Below are 22,177 nucleotides of genomic sequence, written 5' to 3' on the forward strand. Positions count from 1 at the left end.
AGGCAGGTGTTGGGGTCCGTTATCAAAAGAAGGAGACTGAGACAAAGTGAAAGTTATGCAAAGCCTTATTCTATGCCAAGCATTAGAAGTTACACTGACCCGCCAGGGGAATGAGACGGAGACAAAGTGAAAGTTATGTGAAGCTTTATTCTATGCCAAGCATTAGAAGTCAGACTGACCGTCCAGGGCTCCCTCCAAAGAAAGCAACCCCCTCCCAATATCACAGCCTGGTTTTATAGGGCATAGCCACAGACCAAAGTACGTGGCTTCTATTGTTAAGGCGTTTACTCCCAGAATTGAGACCAGGAACCGATAACAGGAACTACTAGAGCGTTTATTCCCTGAATGAAGTCTGTGGATGTAAACAGCGATATGACTACCTAGGCAATATGGAGTCACTCTGGCTAAGCAGGCCCTAATAGTTAAACAGGTTTTAACATTAAATTGGCCCTAACATCAGGAACAAGCTACTGCCCAAAGAATAGAATGGGAGCCCGTGAGATTATAGAATAGTGTGCCAGGTTCTCTCTTCACTTCCATTTCAACTTCATTTCTTCATAAGTCTATTTCACCTTGGCTTTTCAGCAGCATTCAAACATAATTTTCTATTATTTGTACAAACATTGTTTTCTCTGGGACATCTTCCTAGACTTCACTAACCAGATTAAGTCTCCCTTGATAAGCTCCAACGCCCTGTTCACCAGACTGATAAAACTTATCCCTGTCTGTACATCCACCACACTGAAAATGCCATGGGAGCTGTCACTCCGCATTTTATTACCAATCCAGCCCACTGTTTGGCATTGCATGGGTGCTCAGTAAGTGCCTTAATAAATTAGTTCGTTAGAGCTATGGTACATAAGCCTGGAAAGTTACACTGAGTCCACATTGAAAAAAAAAATCTAAAATGCCAGGTTGGAAAACCTCTGCTTGGTTTAGGACACTACATGGACCCACAGGGAATCTTTGAGCTGGAGAGCAGTGTAATTGGAACTGGGATCTTGAAGGACCCTTCTGGAACCACGTAAAGAGAAGATTGGAAGATGACTGGCATGGAGGAGGGGAGACCAGCAAAATGACTAATTCAATAACTGGGTGAGAGATCATGAGAACCTAAATTTGGCTGGTGGGATAAATAATGAAATGGAAAGGAATAAATAAGACATGTTGTAGAGACCAAAACCATGGAATATGGCACATTATTAAACATTAGGGAAGCCCAAAGACAATCTAAAGTTCACATTGTAGGTGGTGAGATTAACCAAGGGGCAAAAAGTAGAAGATGGAGCAAAAGGGAAGGGTTGCTCTTAAACACCTGGAGCTTACGGTACTGAAAGAAAATCTGAGTGGGGATGGCTAGCAGGTAATTGGAGAAAATGCCCTTGCAAAACCTGGAAGGGAACTTAAACACACTCCCCAGAGAGGTCACCGAAAAAGAGAGTAGAGGAGGAGATTGCTGTGACAAAGCATCTTAAGGATACTTTCAGTCAAGTTGGAGGGGGGAGAAAAATGGACCAGCTTAAAAAAAAAAAAAAAAAAAGCATTCGCTCAGTCCTTGCAGGAAATATAAGGGAATGTCAGAGGCTAGAAAAGGAGTCTAATACTGAGAGAAGGCATCAGAGAGGAAAGCCCATTGTATTTCATTGACATTTTTTCCATCTGCAAAGTTGAGTTCGGTTCATCTCTAGAAAACATAAAATATCCAGCTTGAAGAATGTGCCCTAAATATGTTGCACTATATTCTAAAAGGAAGGTTTGGCTAATGTTTGCAAGTTTGCCATCATTCATAAAAAGCACAGATAAGGATTTTATATTTGCATACCACCCAAACATTTTTCTATAATGGCACAGACATAAAATTGCAATGTTTATATGAAACACAAGGGTGAATGGTATAGGACGCTCATTGTGTAGGAGAACCCATCAGGAAACTCTGTGCTCCAGGCCCCACACAGCTAAACTGAGAGATGAGGGGATCAAGGTCACAGACTATCAGGGTGTCCCAGCATATCAGTTCTGGTTTACACCAGAATTCTTGTCTACACCACTTCAAGGAAGATGTCTGGATTTCACTACTAGTCTTGCAGAAACAGGAAACAGTCCCCGCAGGTGTATCATGTATTAAAAGACTGAGACACTTCTGTATCAGTCGGTAAATAGCCACCCCCCTCTACCCAAAGTCCTACCAACTCCCTCTCCCTGATGCCCCACTCCTTCTACCAGGACACACACCTCCATTTGTCCCAGAATGGAAGTGGGTGAGCCGGTGGGTGGGTAGTAATTCTCCATACCTCTTAAGCCCTTTCCGATGTGCTGAGGAAGTAGTTTATTTGCCAAAGACAAATATTCTACCCAAAATAAGTTTTAAACTCTAGGCTTCAGGTGAATTGAGCTTCACCATTTCCATGTGACCAACAAAAAATCTCCCAATTAAGAACAACCATCAAATCCACAAAACGTCCCTACCGGGTGACAAAAACAGTCAATAATCTTTATGCTTCAGACAAGCATTCAAAACATTCCTGGTAACTGCTTCCCAGAATCCAACTGTCACTGCACCAGTGCTGCCTATCCAGCGTGACCCAAAAAACAAGTAGCTGAAATTATTAACACCTGTAACTTGGAACTCTGTTCAAACAACTGGAAAAGGTGGCACAAGAGCAGTTTGGGTCTCCTTCTCACTGTAAATGCAAACACTGATTTACATTAAAAGAATTCGTGTTACAGTACATGATTTATTGGGGGCAGGACTAGGCAGAGCTAAAGAGAGAGAGTGTGTGAGGCTGTGTAAGCCCAATGGGAAGTTTTTAGCAAGAGTGGTGCAGTCGCCACAGCCCCCAAAAGAAGGTTCTCTTAACAATTATGCATTCTAGGGACACCTGGGTGGCTCAGATTGTTGAGGATCTGCCTTTGGCTCAGGTCATGATCCAAGGGTCATGGGATAGGATTGAGCCACGCATCGGGTGTCCTGCTCAATGGGGAGTCTGCTTCTCTTTCTCCCTCTCCCCCCGTTCGCTTTCTCTTACTCTCTCTCTCAAATAAATAAGCGAAATCATTAAAAAAATAAAATAAAATAGAAGTTACACACCTACTAATTAACCATGTGATCATGAGTTTGCCCCTTCCTAGGATTACCTCTTTTATTCACAAATGACCAGTGTATTTGGGCTTTAAAAATACAACGTATGTTAAAGTATCAGAACCAGGCTTGTCACTGGTCACCTTTCAGGAGCCATGGTACTAGCCCCCTGACTGTTCTCCTTGCTTTCTCTCCTCCTCTCTCTCTCAGCAGCGACCTTGAACTTGATGTCCTACCTGCCTGGAATCTCTCCGGTATTTGCACTAGAGGGACATATTTATCATCTCGGCCACCTTCTAGCCACTCCAATTCCTTCACAGAATCCATGTGCCCTCCCCTACCACCATTGCCTATCATTCCCTAACCACTAACCTGTTTTCTTTCCTTTATAACATGTATGCCATCTGAAATTGTCTTCTTTCTTGGTCACCTCATCTCACTAGAATATAGGGGGTTTTTTTGGTTTTGTTTTGTTTTTTAAGATTTTATTTATTTGACAGAGATCACAGGTAGGCACAGAGGAAGGCAGAGAGAGAGGGGGAAGCAGGCTCCCTGCTGAGCAGAGAATCCGATGTGGGGCTCGATCCCAGGACCCTGGGATCATGACCTGAGCTGAAGGCAGAGGCTTTAACCCACTGAGCCACCCAGGCGCCCCTAGAATATAGGTTTTATTACAGAAACCTGGAAGAGTGCATCCTAAATGAGTGAAAGAATTTAAGTGTGTCTTTGTCATTTATAAAGTGGAAGGAGAATGGGAAAATGACATTAGTTCCTTGAGAGCAGTGATTTTGGCCTATGTGTCTTCTGGTACGGGCCCAGAGGGGGTGCTCAGTAGATAGTCCTTCTTTGGGGACTCCTTTTCTCCACCTCAAGCCATCCACCACATCTCCCAGTGGTCCTGCAGAGGATGCAATTTCCTGGTGCCAAGCCACCAGCACTATCCAGGGCAGCAGTTTTTGCAGAAGGATTCTGATCAGCAAGTAACTTCAGAGGACCCAGCAAGTAACTGTGGGGACCCTGTGCTGTGGTTAAGGCAGGCTACAGGCACATAGAATGCGGGCACGCCATTGTTCTGCCCTCAAGGAGTTGGCAATTTTATAAAGAAGCCAAGAGTCATATAAATTAAAAAGAAGGATAAAATTAAGACAGTCCAGGGCTGTCAAAAATAGCAGGAGCGAGGGGTTACAAGGGTGTCGCTGGGTATCTATGCAGGAGCTGCCTTTGTCACGTTACAGGTTGAGGAGTCAAGGCAGGTAATGTGGAGGGGGGAGCAAGGAGAAGCCAGGATAGATGACAACAGCAGGGAGGGAAACTGGCTAGGGGGGGGTGCAGCCATGTGAGGGAAAAGGCCCCTGGGGGAAGGGAGGAGGCGGGAGGGAGATGGGAATACGGGGATTGCAGAGAAAGGGGCAGAGGTGTTAGGGGGTGAACAGTGTGGGAAGGGGCTGCCAGGCTCTAGAAGACCTCACAGGAGGGCCTCCACAGGGAAAAGAGGTTGGAAAAGCTGAAGGCAAACGGAGTCTAGGCAGCAGAATCGGCCTCCCTCCTCCCCACATCTAGGAATCTTACCTTCCCATTTGAGGGCTCATCTTTCTATCCAGAGTACATATGCAGACTTGGACGACTCCTGCTGGAGAATGGCATCCCCACCAGCTCCCACTACCGGGCCCTGAACGTGCTGCTCCTGTGGCTGAGCTGGAAGGAAAGCAGTCCCCACTGTCCTCCCCGACAGGCACTTTGCTATAGATTATTGGGAAGATCAGGCAATATTAATTATTCTAATACCAGCTAACATGTACTTAGCACTTACTCTGTGTCAGTCACTTACAAATATTCTCACCAAAATATTGATGCTATGATCCTCATTTTATAGGAGAGGAAACAGAAGCACAGAGAAGTTAAGTAAATTGCCCATGGCCACACAGGTGATAGGTAGCGGAGGCAGAACTTGAACCCAGGATGCCTATCTCCATAGCCAAGTACTGCTAGGCACTGGACCAAGAACACATTCCCACTGCACTGGCAACAATGCCTACTGTGCTCTGACCTCTCTGCCTTGGATTTCTCGCATGATAAATTAAGCTAGGGAGGGAGACAGGAAGGTAGCTAAAATCTCATCTGGTTCTAGTAATTTTCATACCCAGAGGGATTATCATGTACCTGCAGGTCCTCACATGCCCTCAAATTTTTTACTAATAATTTTCAATAGTATTTCATATCTTACACCTACCAGAATGTAAACTTCCTGACAAGCAAGAACTTATCAAGAGTCCAAAACTTATCTCTTGCTCACTGTGAGACCATCAGAGCCCAGAACGTACCAGAATCAAATCAGGTACTCGGTGAATATCTGTTGAATGATTGAATAAATTGAGTTCTTCCATCTTTAGTAACAAAATCCCTTCACCATATAGGAACCATGAGGCATCAATCATTTTGGAAATTTTTCAATCCCATAAAGCTGGTATCATTCTAAATCTAACCTTTCCCTGTTCATAGAACATCTTAAATGATCATGATGATATTATAAGCCTAGGAAATGCCCCCATCCAAAGGTATTTGTGGAATTGAGGGCCAAAGCCTACTACCAGCTGACACAAAGAAGGTGACCAAAATTAATCAGAGCCAGGTCTCCATCCAGGTGAGCCTCACGCTCTTTGTACATGGAGCCGGATGGAGCTGTGAGAAACAGGTAAGTGTTTCGAGTGACGAGTATCAATGTGCCTTACTTATGCTGCCTTAATAACAAGCTAGACTGTCAGAAAGGAAGATATTTGGAGATGGTCCTCAAACTCATCAGAGTAAACAAGATGTAAATTCCCTAAAGGATAGAAACTTGGGGGGAAAAAAAATTTCATGGTGCCAGCTGAGAAGTTCAATGCCATGCACTCAACTCAGCCCCCACTGTTTGAGATACTTATGGGAATAGATCTTAATCCCAAGAGCTACTCTTCTCTCAAAGTTGCTAGACTCATTGTGGGGTACCTGTTCATGTCTGCAGGAGGCTAGGAAGGACTCAGCTGACCTCATCGTAATGGACTCTAACTGGCCTTCCTTAGTCAGTTTAAACAGCTCAAGGATCAGCAGGTAGGGGAGCCCTGGTTGTTTGGATTCTGTTTGCTTTTGCACCAAACTGCTGGATGACCCCTTGCCTCTGCCCCTAAGGAGTGCTCCAGGGATCATTTACTCTGTGAGAAGTTCTATAATGAGGTAGAAGGAATCCAGCCTTTATCTCCTTAGACCCCTCTGGATTGCTTTTCACCATTTTCAGTTTTGACCAAGCCTCTCACAAAGCCTTTTGAACTCCATTTTATGTGTCATATATACTGAGAGTTTGTTTTGTGGCAATGTCTTATCTGCTTTATCTGTACTTTATTTTGACCTACTTCTTCTGTCTTCTCCTTCCCAGTTAAATGGCCCCATCATTCACACAGTTGATCAGAACAGCATCTAGGATCCCAGCTTGGTTTTCTCTCTCTTTCACTTCCTAAATTCAAACCAAAAGCAATTTTCCTGTAAACTACCTCTTCAAAACAATGCAACTAAATATCATTGTCTCTGTATCCCTTATACTATTCTAATTCAAGCCCCTGTTATCTTTCAAAAGAAAGATGGCATGAGCCTCATCAAAGACCTTTCAACTTCCATTCTTGCTCTTATGTAAGTCTAATCGACAGCAGGAATAATCTGTCCAAAGAAATATGTCTAATGCCACTTCTCCCACAATGATACTCTACTATGATGACTCCTTATCACACCAGGATAACATTCAAACTCCTGAAGTCTCTGTGTCATAAGGCATTTGCCCAGGTTTCTGACCCCATGTGTAACATGTCCCCTTCAGTCCTTCCAGCCCACTTTCTTGTCCTTGGAACACACCAACAGACCAGGTTCATTCCAGTTCCCACTTTAAGGATTGTGCACTATACTTTCCCTTCCATCTCTATAAGGAGGCCTCTCCAGACTAAGGTGGGACCTCTTATCAGACACATCACTCCACACCCATTCATGTGTTTATTCCATGGATTATTCAGCATTTTATTTTGCTTAAAGCATTTACCCCTGTTGGAAATTGTCTTGCCTTTTAATGGGTTTCTCTGTGCTTACTCTGCTCTGCACACACACTAGGATGCAACTTCCATGAAAATCATATCCATATGTTCCTATTTCCTATGTGATCCTGGTGCCTAGTGCAAGGCATCCCATATGACAAGTGTAATAATGTCTATTGCATTGACATTGCACATTTCACATAAAATCACTGAATTTATGTTTTTCCTCAAAAAGACAGGATTTTGCCATTTGGTTTCTTTTTCAACTTTGGTTCTGGCTCAGACCTGGTGACTTAGATCTTAAATTCTGGATTCAAAGTGACTTACTTGAATTCCATATGCATATTGTACTACCCCTGCAGTCATGGCTGACTCAATTCACATCTCTGAGAGGCAGTTCCTTTATCTATAAAATGCAGATAATAACAGTGCTTATGCCATAAGTTTGTGCACAGACTCAACAAGACAATCGGTGTAAAATCTTTGAGCCCAATGTTTCCTAATGGCCAACATTAAATATGTATTATTAGTATTACCAGTGTTGGTTTGGTGTTCTCAGTAGTCACCACCATAAAGTAGAAGGGGAAGATTTCCCCACCAGAGAGTATGCCTCTTTCATTCACACCCATTCATGTGTTATTCTGGATTATCCTTCTAGCACAGTCAGCATTTGTTCCATCAAAGAACGACTAGAACAAGATCTGTTACTTAGTAGGTAACCAGGCAACAGATTCAAATTTTTTGAGCACTTCAATAAACATGGATTAAATTACTGAATGCATGATTCCATCCTTAAATCCATGAAACCTGAAGTCCAAAGTCTCCAAGAGGTTAGGTAATTTGCTCATGTTTACCCAGTTAGGGAGAAAGTCAGGATTTGGACCCAGGCCAACTGACTCTGAGAGTTCATGCTTTAAATCCCTATGCCAGCCAGCCCTATCACTTCATCCATTTTCCTAGGAAGAAGGCCAAGAGAGACAGCCTCTTTTTTTTTAATTAACATATAATGTATTATTTGCCCCAGGGGTACAGGTCTGCAAACCATTACACACTTCACAGAACTCACTATAGCACATGCCCTCTCCAGTGTCCATAACCCATCCACCCTCTCCCTATCCACCTCCCCGCACCCCAGCAACCCTCAGTTTGTTTTGTGAGATTAAGAGTCTCTTGTGGTTTGGAGAGACAGACTCTTAATATGGCATGATAACCACTGGACACCAAATATGAGAAGAAGAGGCGAAAAAGCAGGAATTTAGAACAACCTATTGCTCTTCAGTCACAGTTCCTGCCAGGACCTCTATCTCTGGAAGAGAAGAATTCAACTCTGCAGAATCACTCATTAGGCACTTGCACTCGGGGAAGTGTCCTAAAGAGCTCTCTGAAGTGATGGTCTAGAACTATAGGATAACACCTGTGAACTTTCTTTTAATGATGCCACGGGACTAATGAAATGAGGCATGGAGATAATCAAATTAGAAGGGCATGTGAACGTCTTCACTGAGGTTGCAGACAGAGCTTCCACTGAGGATCTTGCCTGTCTGTGCAACATCCCAGAGAGTCAGCAAGGTAAATGACAATGATAACAGGCACTGCAATGAGAAGAAGGGGCACTTTGATTAGGAGAAGACTTCTAGCAATGATAATCCTGATAACCTCTCTCGTGGCAAAGTCCTTCATTGTTCAAGATATACGCATATGCATTCCCTTACTTGCTCTTCCAACACAACACAGATGTGGCTCCTTCTGAGGGAACCACAACTTCCTATTTTATACACAGAGAAACTAAAGTTTAGAGTAGAAAGATCCAGCAGGCAAAAGCGGATTTCCAAAACCAAGATTGGCCCCAGGTTGGAACAGATGGTCCCCAAACTCATAGGAGTAAACAAGATGCAAATTGCCTAAAGGATAGAAACTTGAAAAAAGAAAATTTTAATGGTCTCAGCTGAGAAGTTCAACACTATGCCCTCAACTCAGCCCCCAGTGTTTGAGATTCTTATGGGAATAGATCTTAATCCAACAGCCCTCAAAAAAACTGCCCTCCCCCATTTGTAGCAAAAGCAAAAATAACACCTTATAGCAAGTGTTTTTCTAAGCAGACCCTTGGTGCAGTATCCCGAAGGAAAATCCAAGCCTAGAAGTCAGAGGAATATACCAGGAATTTTATCTCTGGTTCTTTGCAGACTCCGGAAGATCAAAAGTTGAAACAGAGTAGCAAGATATACTGATGGAGTGAGTTGGGAGCATTTTCGACATTCAGTTCCTAAAACACTTGAATGCTGTCAATGCACAGTAAAAGTTTTGAAGCTAAAATAGTTCATCTTGGTTACCAGCCGACACTGTGGGAATGGATCAAGTTAGATCTACATACAACTTTACTTTATTTAAGAATATCTTCAAGTAGAGCAGTAGTTGCTGGGGGCCAGAGGATGGAGGAAATGGGGACATGTTGGTCAAAGGGAACAAATTTTCAGTTAGAAAAGGAATAAGTTCCAGGGATCTGATGTACAGTGTGGTGATGCTAGTTAACAATACTGTATTGTCAGAGTTGTTGTAAGAGTAGATTTTAAATATTCTCACCATAACAACAACATGATAATAATGTGAGGTGAAGGATATGTTAACTAGTATTTTGCAATATACATGTGTATCAAATCCTCACAATCACATCTTAAACGTATACAATTTTATGTCAATAATATTGGGAGGGAAAATATCTTTGAAAGATGTACATAAAAATTCCATAGTAATTTAATATAGAAATTATTCCTAATTAGAGCAACACTCCTTATTTGTATGTAATGGACTCCCTATTGTGTCTTTCCTTTAGCTTGTGGGCCAACATCACCATGCATTTGTTCAAACACTTCCTCTGCTTGGAGCTGCTTTCCCTGGCCATACATATCTCTTTCTTATACAATCCCAAATACAGTTCTAGAACCAATTGTAAAGCCACTTATTTTAGGGAAGTTTTCTATATCCTGTGATAAAATGAGATTAGTTTGCTGAACTAAAGTCAAACAGCATATGGTTCGTATCTCCTTTGAACACTATTAACTTTAACTTTTGTCACAGAGAACCAACATAAAAATTGAACTTGAGGACTGGATGTAATTTGCTTACCAATTTAGATCCAAAATCTCTGACCATTGTTTTCAACACCTGAGATGTTGGATTTTTCCTTTGGACTGACCTCTTTTAACCCTTCAAATGGTAATACTCTCATTTCTCTAATGTCTTGTAAAGGAGGTGTGGCTTTAATTAAAAAAAAAAAACTGGCAGCATTTTGACTTGCTGAGAGTTAGTTTAGTATTCCTATAAACTGCACTTGAAAGGCAACTTAGGGCGTGTAAAACATACACAAGACCTTCTTAATAATTAAAACAAGACATACAGAATATACAACAAACACAGGTAATCACCAGATATCTATGAATGTAAAATATCACCAATACCATAGAAGCACCAGTATTATATGTTACTGTAATTCATCAAGAAGCACTTTCCTCAGCATTATGACTTTAAAATTCGGGTAAAGAAATGTAGGCCTTGGACACCTGGGTGGCTCAGTAGGTCGTCTCTGCCTTTGGCTCAGGTCATGATCTCAGGGTCCTGGAGCCCTGGGCTAGAGCCCCACATCGGGCTCTCTGGACAGTGGGGAGCCTGCTCCCCCCTTTCTCTCTGCCTGCCTCTCTGCCTACTTGTGATCTCTCTCTGTCAAATAAATAAATTAAATCTTTTTTTAAAAAAGTTATAAGAATTTTAGAGCTTACATCTAATGAACCCTCTAATCTATCAGTATCAGCTGATTTTTCAGTTTCTTGACCTTTTCTCAATGGAAAATATTATTAATATTTTATGCTACCTCTATTTACTCTTATTTTTTGACCTGTTTACCAATTTCTAAGCTTCCCATTTCTTCTTGTTTCTGAAACTTTTTTAAGGATCATATAACTCTCTTCTGAGCAACAGTCCTTACAAACATATTTAGGACGCAACATTTGGTGGTAAACTCTCTCCATTTGTTTTTGTATGACAGTGTTTTATCGATGTTTTTCATTAACTTCTTACATATAAATGTAAAACCTTCATAATAGTTAAAATGATGGTTCAGTGAGCACTGGGATACACTTCACCTACATTAACCAATTCTTTTTCTTTCCCTTTCGCTTTATCTCTACACAGACAAATGGACAGATGAGAGATATCTGGCATGTACCTTTTGCAAACAAAGAAAATCTCTATTATAACCACCTTTTCCCACCAAAGAAATTTGATATTGATGAAATTACATTATATATATTCACTATTCTAATTTCCCCCACTTATCCCGCAATATCTTTAGCAGATGTTGTATTTGCAGATCCAGGAGCCAGTTAAAGATTGTGTATTGAATTTAGTAGCAATGTCTTTCCACTCTTATTAAATCAAGAACAGTCTCCTGCTTTGTATTATATTTGTCTGCTTTTTATGAAATTGATATTTTTGAAGTGTCTAAGCCAGTTAATTTGTAGGATTTCCTATCATCCAGATTTTTTCAAGTTGCTCCATGATGATTAGATCCAAGAGAACAATTTTTGGCATTAAAACATGAGTGATTCTGTTGTCCTTCCTTCTATATATGCACATGTATATGCATGTGTGTACATATATAAAATGAGAGGACTTTCTGGCATGAAAAGATGGGAGTTGTATGCTAAGGATAGTTGTAGAAAGACATTCTGAAGTCAAACATGTGTAAACCATGACCAGATCTCAGAAAATTTCTCTAATTCATGCTTCTAATTTCAGGAGCTTGACCAGGATTAGATGGATAAATGGCTGAGAAAAACCTGCAAGTAAAGAAAGGTGCAAAATCATATTTGAATATTGTTGCCAGCAAATACAGATACCAGTTTAATACAGTGGAAACATGTGTTAATATATGTTTCTTAGAATCACACATATTAGAAGTGGATCTTCTATGAGATCTTCATTTTTGAAAATGAATCCCTGGCTCACATACCACTTTTTATCTGGTGATTACTTATCAGGGAAGTAGTAGAAATATAGAAAACAATATATCTTTTTTGTGAGTGTTTGCCATAAGAAGTGAACTCATTCCATGCTCTTGGGTCAGAAGAATAAACATTGTTAAGATGTCTATACTGCCTAGAGCAATCTATACTTTTAATGCCATTCCAATCAAAATCCCACTGGTATTTTTCAAAGAGCTGGAGCAAATAATCCAAAATTTGTATGGAATCAGAAGAGAGCCCGAATCGCTAAGGAAATGTTGAAAAACAAAAATAAAACGGGGGGCATCACGTTACCTGATTTCAAGCTTTACTACAAAGCTGTGATCACCAAGACAGCATGGTACTGGCATAAAAACAGACATAGACCAGTGGAACAGAGTAGAGAGCCCAGATATGGACCCTCAACTCTATAGTCAAATAATCTTCAACAAAACAGGAAAAAATATATAGTGGAAAAAAGACAGTCTCTTCAATAAATGGTGCTGGGAAAACTGGACAGCTATATGTGGAAGAATGAAACTTGACCATTCTCTTACACCGTACACAAAGATAAACTCAAAATGGATAAAAGACCTCAACGTGAGACAGGAATCTATCAGAATCCTAGAGGAGAACATAGGCAGTAACCTCTTCGATATCAGCCACAGCAACTTCTTTCAAGATATGTCTCCAAAGGCAAAGGAAACAAAAGCGAAAATAAACTTTTGGGACTTCATCAAAATCAAAAGCTTCTGCACAGCAAAGGAAACAGTCAAAAGAACAAAGAGGCAACCCCCGGAATGGGAGAAGATATTTGCAAATGACAGTACAGACAAAAGGTTAATATCCAGGATCTATAAAGAATTCCTCAAACTCAACACACAGAAAACAGACAATCATATCAAAAAATGGGCAGAAGATATGAACAGACACTTCTCCAATCAAGACATACAAATGGCTATCAGACACACGAAAAAATGTTCATCATCACTAGCCACCAGGGAGATTCAAATTAAAACCACATTGAGATACCACCTTACACCAGTTAGAATGGCCAAAATTAGCAAGACAGGAAACAACATGTGTTGGAGGGGATGTGGAGAAAGGGGAACCCTCTTCCACTGTTGGTGGAAATGCAAGTTGGTGCAGCCACTTTGGAGAACAATGTGGAGATTCCTCAAGAAATTAAAAATAGAGCTTCCCTATGACGCTGCAATTGCACTACTGGGTATTTACCCAAAAGATACAGACGTAGTGAAAATAAGGGCCATCTGTACCCCAGTGTTCATAACAGCAATGGCCACGGTCGCCAAACTGTGGAAAGAACCAAGATGCCCTTCAACGGACGAATGGATAAGGAACATGTGGTCCATATACACTATGCAGTATTATGCCTCCATCAAAAAGGATGAATACCCAACTTTTGTAGCAACATGGACGGGACTGGAAGAGATTATGCTGAGTGAAATAAGTCAAGCAGAGAGAGTCAGTTATCATATGGTTTCACTTATTTGTGGAGCATAACAAATAGCATGGAGGACAAGGGGAGATGGAGAGGAGAAGGGAGTTGAGGGAAATTGGAAGTGGAGGTGAACCATGAGAGACTATGGACTCTGAAAAACAATCTGAGGTGTTTGAAGGTGCAGGGGGTGGGAGTTTGGGGGAACCAGATGGTGGGTATTAGAGAGGGTATGGATTGCATGGAACACTGGGTGTGGTGCAAAAACAAGAAATACTGTAATGCTGAAAATTTTTTAAAAATTTTTAAATTAAAATTTTAAAAAGTGAACTCAAAAACAGGTGGCTGAAATATAAGAAACTTCTTTTAAGAAGTTGCAAAGATTTTCTTTCTGTTCTTGGTCATCTTCTTCTTGGTCCTTTCTAGACTTTAGTAGCCATGACAAAAGAAAATAGCACTGAAGTGACTGAATTCTTTCTTCCGGGATTTGGTGCCCTATACAAGTTTTGATACATCCTTTTCATTGTATTTCTGATCATCTGTGTGACCACTATGGAATGATCCTACTCATCAAGACAGATTCCAGATTTCAAACATCTATGTACTTTTTCCTACAACATTTGGCCTTTGTTGATATTTGTTATTCCTCTGCTATCACTTCCAAGAAACTGCAAAACTTTGTATTACAAAATAAGTCTATATCATTTGAGGGCTGTGTAATGCAATTATTAGTTTATGCAACATTTGTACCCTGACTGCTACATCCTGGCTGCTATGGCAGCGGACCATTATGTAGCCTTCAGTAACCCACTTCACTATCTCACAATCATGTCCCGAAGACCCTGCCCCCTATTGGTAGCTGGTTCATATGTCATGGGTTCAATAAATGTTTCTGCGCATACAGGTTTTACATTTTCACTGTATTTCTGCAAATCCAATACCATCAATCACTTTTTCTTTGAAGTCCCCCCAGTTCTTGCTCTTTCATGCTCTAACATTGACATCAACATCATGCTCCTTGTCTTTGTAGGATTTAACTTGATGTTCACTGTGTTTGTTGTCATCTTTTCCTACATGTATATCATGGCTGCCATCCTGAAGATGTCTTCTGCTGCAGGAAAGAAAAAAGTCTTCACCACATGTGCCTCCCACCTGATAGCAGTAATTAGTTCCTGTACAACCCTATCATATATGTACTTACAGCCTCAGGCTAACAATTTTTAGGAGAATATGAAAGTGGCCTCTCTTTTATGGCATTGTGATACCCATTTTGAACCCCCGGGTCTATATAGCCTGAGAAATAAGGAGGTAAAAGAAACTCTAAAAGTGATGAAGAAAAAGTTCTTCTAGGCTAGACCCAAGTTTTTAAAATTCAGCACATCAGAGCATCAAGTAGGGATATTTGACCATTGTGTAATGTTTCTAAAGTTGGGAACACATTCATGTCTTAAGCCAATGCTTTTCAATAGGTAAGTTCTTAAGATGCAAGAAATATGGTAACATCTCTTGGAACTAATTACCCCCTGAATAGAGTTTGAGAAATATGTCTCAGACTTTCCATATTTTATTGAGATTATTTAAAATATTAAAAAGTATGTACAGACTTCATAAAGTAATTAGTTGCTTCAAATATATTTCAGATGTGTCCTTAAAGACTAGAAAACCTCAGTTTTGTATATAATCAATATTAAAATTGAAGTTCATTATTTTCCTTTCACTTAAATGACTTCCCTAAATTATTTACAAAGAAACTTTGCATATGTTCTATTCCAATTATTGTATAAGCATGAGTGCAAAATAAATGCACTATTTTGTAAAGTCCCTTATGACTCTGGCTATACTTCCTACTTAATAGTTCTATATTAGTTACATTCTCTAGTACTTGAAAACACTTATTTCTCCTGTGATTATGACTTATGTTTGTCATTAGTTACCCTCTTCATTCCAAATCCATCTCTTTCTTGCATAAGGTAAGGAAACTTCCAGAAATATTTTCTATATCTCTCCCTACTTAAGATAGAAAAACTAGAATGTAGATTAATCCAAAAGCCTAAACAATTCACTTATGAAAGGGCATCAATCATTTTAATCTAGAAAAATAACTTTAAACCATAGGAATTCAATGAGAAGTTGAAGGGAGTCCAAGAGCCCTTTGAATCAGGAAGATAAGCTGCTACCAGAAGTGCTTAAGTAAGTAGATTGAGGACAAATAATGGGAACCACCACATGACTCTAAAGAGGCCATGCTAGTTCCATGAAAAATCAAGTTTCACATGAAAATAACACCAGACAGACTAATGATCTGTCAGAAAATGTATTGTTAAGTAATCGCAGAAAGAAACAGAAAACAACAAGAGAAGAAGAAATATTTTTCAAATATTATATTTTGCATCCATCCTGAAAGAAGAGAAAAAATTAACCTGGAGTCGATGCGGGATGACCCGAGTCTTCCCAGCAAAGACTCCACCTTTGTAAAGGAGGAGACCTTCTATAAAGGGAAGGTCCGAGTACCTTCAGAGACCAGGATCAGGATCAGTTGCTAAAGAGTCATTAGCAAAGTAGACAGAGGGTGCCCTGAGACCCTGGAAAATCAGAGACTAATGTACAATATGGTGTCTATTGTTAAAATACTATATTGTATATTAGAAATTTGCTAAGGAGGCAGAAGAAGGAAAATTGTAATCATATAAAGTGATGGATGTGTCAATGAGTTTGATTGTGGTGATCGTTTTACAATGAATACTTATGTCAAAATATCAAGATGTACATTTCAGGGGGCACCTGGGTGGTTCAGTGGGTTAAGCCGCTGCCTTCAGCTCAGGTCATGATCTCGGGGTCCTGGGACTGAGTCCCGCATCGGGCTCTCTGCTCAGCAGGGAGCCTGCTTCCCTCTCTCTCTCTCTGCCTGCCTCTCCATCTACTTGTGATTTCTCTCTGTCAAATAAATAAATAAAATCTTTAAAAAAAAAAAAAAGATGTATACCTCAGTAAAGCTGGAGGGGAAAGATGATGAAACAAAACTTGGTACATTTTGGGAAGTCTAAATGGCCAAGTTGGAAATAGGGTGCAAAATGGAGAGTCACAGAGTACTCTGCATTCAATTACCAAGGTGAAAGAAATCCCAAAAGGAAATAAGTTATGTGACACATGGACATAAGCAATGAAATCTGTGAAATTTATATGAAGGAAGAAATGGTTGATCTGGGCTGTGACAGGGAATGGTAAGGGATTGTTAGCACTTATCCAAAAGAAAAACTTCCCTTTCCCCATATAGAGTAGTAATGGTCTGATGCATAATCACACTTGATCTTAGCCAAAAGGCCGATAATCATACATTGTTTCATCAGTCGCCAGCTACACCTTATTGTTTCATAAATCATCAACAGCCCATGATTTAAAGGGTGTTTCAGGTCTGGCAACTGTCTCTAAAACATTATGATAGAAACTCAATTAGTCAAGATGCCCTTCAGCGGATGAATGGATAAGGAAGATGTGGTCCATATACACTATGGAGTATTATGCCTCCATCAGAAAGGATGAATACCCAACTTTTGTAGCAACATGGGCGGGACTGGAAGAGATTATGCTGAGTGAAATAAGTCAAGCAAAGAGAGTCAATTACCATATGGTTTCACTTATTTGTGGAACATAACAAATAGCATGGAGGACAAGGGGAGATGGAGAGGAGAAGGGAGTTGGGAGAAATTGGAAGGGGAGGTGAACCATCAGAGACTATGTACTCTGAAAAACAATCTGAAGGTTTTGAAGGGGCGGCGGGGTGGGAGGTTGGGGAAACCAGGTGGTGGGTATTAGGAAGGGCACAGACTACATGGAGCATTGGGTGTGGTGCAAAAACAACGAATACTGTTACAATGAAAATAAATAAATAAATATGTTACATGACAATTATGACGATTATTTTATCTACTATATTTTTATTTTGTTAGAACTCAAATCAGCAAAAATAGGATACTTAAAAATTTGAGATCAACCATGTCAAATGAAATTAAATAATTCCAGACAAACATTGTTACTTTTTCTATGTTAAAAAAAGGAAAGTACAAGTCAAAACCTCCAAACTGTTGTTATAAAGGAAAAATAAGTCCCTGTTTTTGTAAGCCAAAGTAAATTGTGGGGTTTTTTTCTACCAGGAGTAGAACACATTCCTAACTGAGACATTTGTCATGCAACAAGTAATATCGAATATCGATTCACCATCATCACTAGCCATCAGGGGAATACACATCAAAACCACAGTGAGATACCACCTTACACCAGTTAGAATGGCCAAAATTAACAAGACCGAAAACAACAAATGTTGGAGAGGATGTGAAGAAAGGGGAACCCTCTTACACTGTTGGTGGAATGCAAGCTGGTACAGCCACTCTGGAAAACCGTATGGGTGTTCCTCAAGATGTTAAAATTAGAACTACCCTACAATGCACAATTGCACCACCAGGCATTTACTCCAAAGATACAGATGCAGTGAAAAGAAGGGGCACCTGTACCCAATGTTCATAGCAGCAATGCCCACAATAGCCAAATGGTGGAAGGAGTCGAGATGCCCTTCAACAGATAAATGGATAAAGATGTGGTTCATATGCACAATGGCATGTTACTCAGTCATCAGAAAGGATGAATATCTACCATTTGCATGGACACGGATGGAACTGGAGGGTCTTATGCTAAGCCAAATAAGTCAAGCAGAGAAAGACAGTTACCATATGGTTTCACTCATATGTGGAACATAAGGAATAGCACAGAAAACCACAGGGGAAGGAAGAAAAAACTAAGTGGAAAGAACTCAGAGAGGGAGACAAACTATAAGAGACTCTGGACTCCAGGAAACAAACTGAGGGTGGCATAAGGGAGGGAGTTGAGTGGATGGGGTAACCAGGTGATGGGTATTAAAGAGGCTCATCACAACCCGTATTGTGATGAGCACTGGGTGTTATACACAACTAATGAATCATTGAACACCACATCAAAAACTAATGCTGTACTGTATGTTGGCTAACTGAACATAATAATAATAAAAAATATATATGTTTAAATAGTAGTAACCCTCTTTGTCACATTATGGGCCTATGCCCCTAAATTAAGACTAGCTTTGATTTTTTTTTTTTTCAGATAACCATGTTTTCTGCTGATTATGGTGACAAGGTCAACTTTCTGGATCTAAACACAGATTCTTAGACATATTAAAAAATTGTTCAACCTGGGGTGCCTGCAGGGTTCAGTTGATTATTGACTCTTAGTTTCTACTCAGGTCATGATCTCTTGGGTCCTAAGATTGAGCCCCACCTCTGGCTCCGCACTCAGTGGGGAGTCATCTTGGAGATTCTCTCCCGCTCCCTCTCGCCACACTCAGTCTCAAATAAATAAATCTTTTTCAAAAAATTGTTCAACCTGATTTATAACAAAAAAAAATTTTAAAGAGTTGTTTTATAACAAGGCAACACACACACACACACATCCCTAATGCCAGTAACATGAATTAAATTTATCCTTTCTAGAAAGCTTAAAAGTTTTCAGCAGAAAATAACTATAACTGTTGTTTATTCCAATCCAACTCAGCCCCTGGAATCTCAGGTTCTTGAGGGAGCTAATATTGATCCCTTAGGCCCTAGCTATAAACTTCCCAATTAGAAGAAAGCACACAGAAAGACCCTGGAGGCAATCAGCCAGCACCGGCTGCAGAAGGAGAATCTGGAGGCAACTCTGGTGTAAGTAAAACAAAGCAAATCCCATTTTTCAAAATCAGCCACATATCATCCCACTGAGTGCTAGAAATGTTTCACCCAAGACCATGGATAAGCCCTTCATCCCTGGTGATCTAATGGCAGTGGAGGAAGGGATCTGAAGATTAAAAGATTAAAAGAATAAATAAATGAAAGCTATTTTCATACATTATTTGCATGGGCTATTATGACCAATTCTGAGTAACCATTCAATGCCAGACCCTGTCCTGGGAATTTTACATAAATCACCTCACTTTGTCCATCATTACAAGCAGCCTTTACTTCTTTCTCTTCCTCTTCCTTTTTAAGATTTTGTTTATTTATTTGACAGACAGAGATCACAAGTAGGCAGAGAGGCAGGCAGAGAGAGAGGAGGAAGCAGACTCCCTCCTGAGCAGAGAGCCTGATGCAGGGCTTGATTCCAGGACCTGAGATCATGACCTGAGCCGAAGGCAGAGGCTTAACCCACTGAGACACCCAGGTGCCCCTTCCTCTTCCTTCTTAAAAACAGTTAAAACTATTTCAAAAAGAAAAGGTGCTGAAGTTTTTAAGTTTAAAGACTTTCTCTCTCCACTCCCATGCCCAGGGATAACCACTAAACATTTGTTATGAATCCTTCTTGAGCTTTTTCATGGATAAAGAAAGTGAGAAAAAGAGAGAATGGATGTGAATAAATGTTTAATTTTTAACAGGGTCCATAGTTGGGGCACTTGGTCAGTTAAGTGTCTGACTCTTTTTTTTTTTTTTTAAGATTTTATTTATTTATTTGACAGAGAGAGAGACAGCAAGAGTGGGAACACAAGCAGGGGTGGGGTGGGAGAGGAAGAAGCAGTCTCCGTGCTGAGCAGGGAGCCCAAGGTGGGGCTCGGTCCCAGGACCTGGGATCATGACCTGAAACAAAGGCAGAAGCTTAATGACTGAGCCATCCTGGTGCCTCAAGTGTCTGACTCTTGATTTTGGCTCAGGTCATATCTCAGGATCTTGGGATCTAGCCATGTGGGGCTCCTTGCTCAGTGGAAGTCTGTTGGAGATTCTCTCTCTCCCTCACCCTCTCCCCCCACCCCTGCTCCATGCTCAAATAAATAAATAAATCTTTTTTTTTTTTTAAGTGTCCATGCTTTACGTCTTACTCTGCAGATTGCTTTGTTCATTTAACAATATGACAGGAGCACCTTTCTATAAGAGCCCATATTTTCTTCACACTTTTTGGACAGTGTATTAATCCCACAATATGAATCTATTGATTTATTTAGCTCTATTTCCAAATATTTGTTTTACAAAAATGTTACACTGTTACAATAAAAATTATGACCTTCTAAGCAATTCTGTGATCCCATCTTATAGACAATGGAACTGGGGCCAAGAGAGTTACATACACACTTTGTCTCTATGGTGTGACCACAATTCAAACCCAGGTCAGCCTATTTCCTTTCTACCACATAGTACTGAATATAAAGGATGCTTCAGAAGCACCAGGGTTCTGTATGGGTTAATTATGTTCATATTACTCAAATGCCTTTGGTAGGGGTGAGTCCCTTTTTCTGGTTTTTCATAGCTCTTGAAAATTGCTATGAAAATTGTCCCCCAATATGTCATATGTTTTATTTAAATTCATGAGGATTAACCAGAAATGGTCAATGTCATTACACTATCAAGAATGGACCCATGACCAATTCTAACTTCCTCCAACTAGTACATTTATGTACTGGTGGAAACTCCTTGAAAAGCCTGCTCTTCAACCCCTACCCCTCACTAAATATTGAAAAGGATTATTTCTTTTTCCATCACTACAGAGTTAAGCCACCCTGTTTATTCCTCATGATATTTGGAAGAACCAGATTGCCCAAGAACCATTAACAACAGGTTTAGTGTGTTATAGTCCCCACCATTAAAGGCACAGTCTGATCTAGAGCTATCTCATCTCAGATCTACAGCTCTGCCTGACATTACTGGTATCAAGGTACAGGAGCTTTCTACTGATGTGTTGGGGATGTGGCTTTTCCTTTGTGAGAGACTTCTGTTATTGCATAGTACTTAAGGTGCATGAAAATATATTTAAGATAATGTAACAACCATCCATGGAGCCACCATCTAACTTCTACAACTTCCTTCTTATTACTTAGCAATCCATTTGAGAAATATATCACTGTGGATGTTGTGACACCAATTTACTAAATTTTCACTGATTTACTTAATAGTTTTTATTTTTTCTATGATCAACAATGCTTCTTGTGTGTGTATGAATATATTTATATACATACATATATATAGTTAAAAATGTAAGTTGTATATGATATTATATAATATATATTATATAATATGTATAACATATCTTAGGTAATATATGTTATACCATATATATATCTTATATGTGTGTGTGTATATATATATATATATATATATATATATATACCTCCTTGATTATGTGGTCAAGAACTTCTCTAGAATATGAACCTATGATGGAAATTTTGGAAGGCGTATATTTAATTCTACTAATATTTCCGAAGTTGCCTCCAACATGATTTTGCTAATTTACCTTCTCAGCAGCAATATATGACTCCATAGCTTCACCAAAACTTGGCATTTTAAACTGAGAAATGCAAAACTATATTTCAATACAGAATTAATACACAATTAGCAGATTACTAGTGAGTTGTGTGTATTTTCTTTCTTAAAAAGACATTCTCTTACTAAAGAGAATGTTCAGATTTTATTTATTCTTTTTATTTAAATTCAGTTAGCCTACATATAGTGGTACATCATTAGCTTTGGATGCAGAGTTCAACAACTCATCAGCTGCAAGTAGCACCCACTGCTCATCACAGCACGTGCCCTCCTTAATGCCCATC

The 22,177-nt window shown here is 39.9% G+C and overlaps 1 pseudogene; it reads left to right on the forward strand.

Moving 5' to 3' along the window:
* The first annotated feature begins 14,025 nt into the window (after nucleotides 1-14,025).
* On the forward strand, nucleotides 14,026-14,937 carry LOC122914473 (annotated as a pseudogene).
* Nucleotides 14,938-22,177: the final 7,240 nt, after the last annotated feature.

The sequence above is a fragment of the Neovison vison genome, chromosome 7 (assembly GCF_020171115.1).
Source record: "Neovison vison isolate M4711 chromosome 7, ASM_NN_V1, whole genome shotgun sequence".
Lineage (NCBI taxonomy): Eukaryota > Metazoa > Chordata > Mammalia > Carnivora > Mustelidae > Neogale > Neogale vison.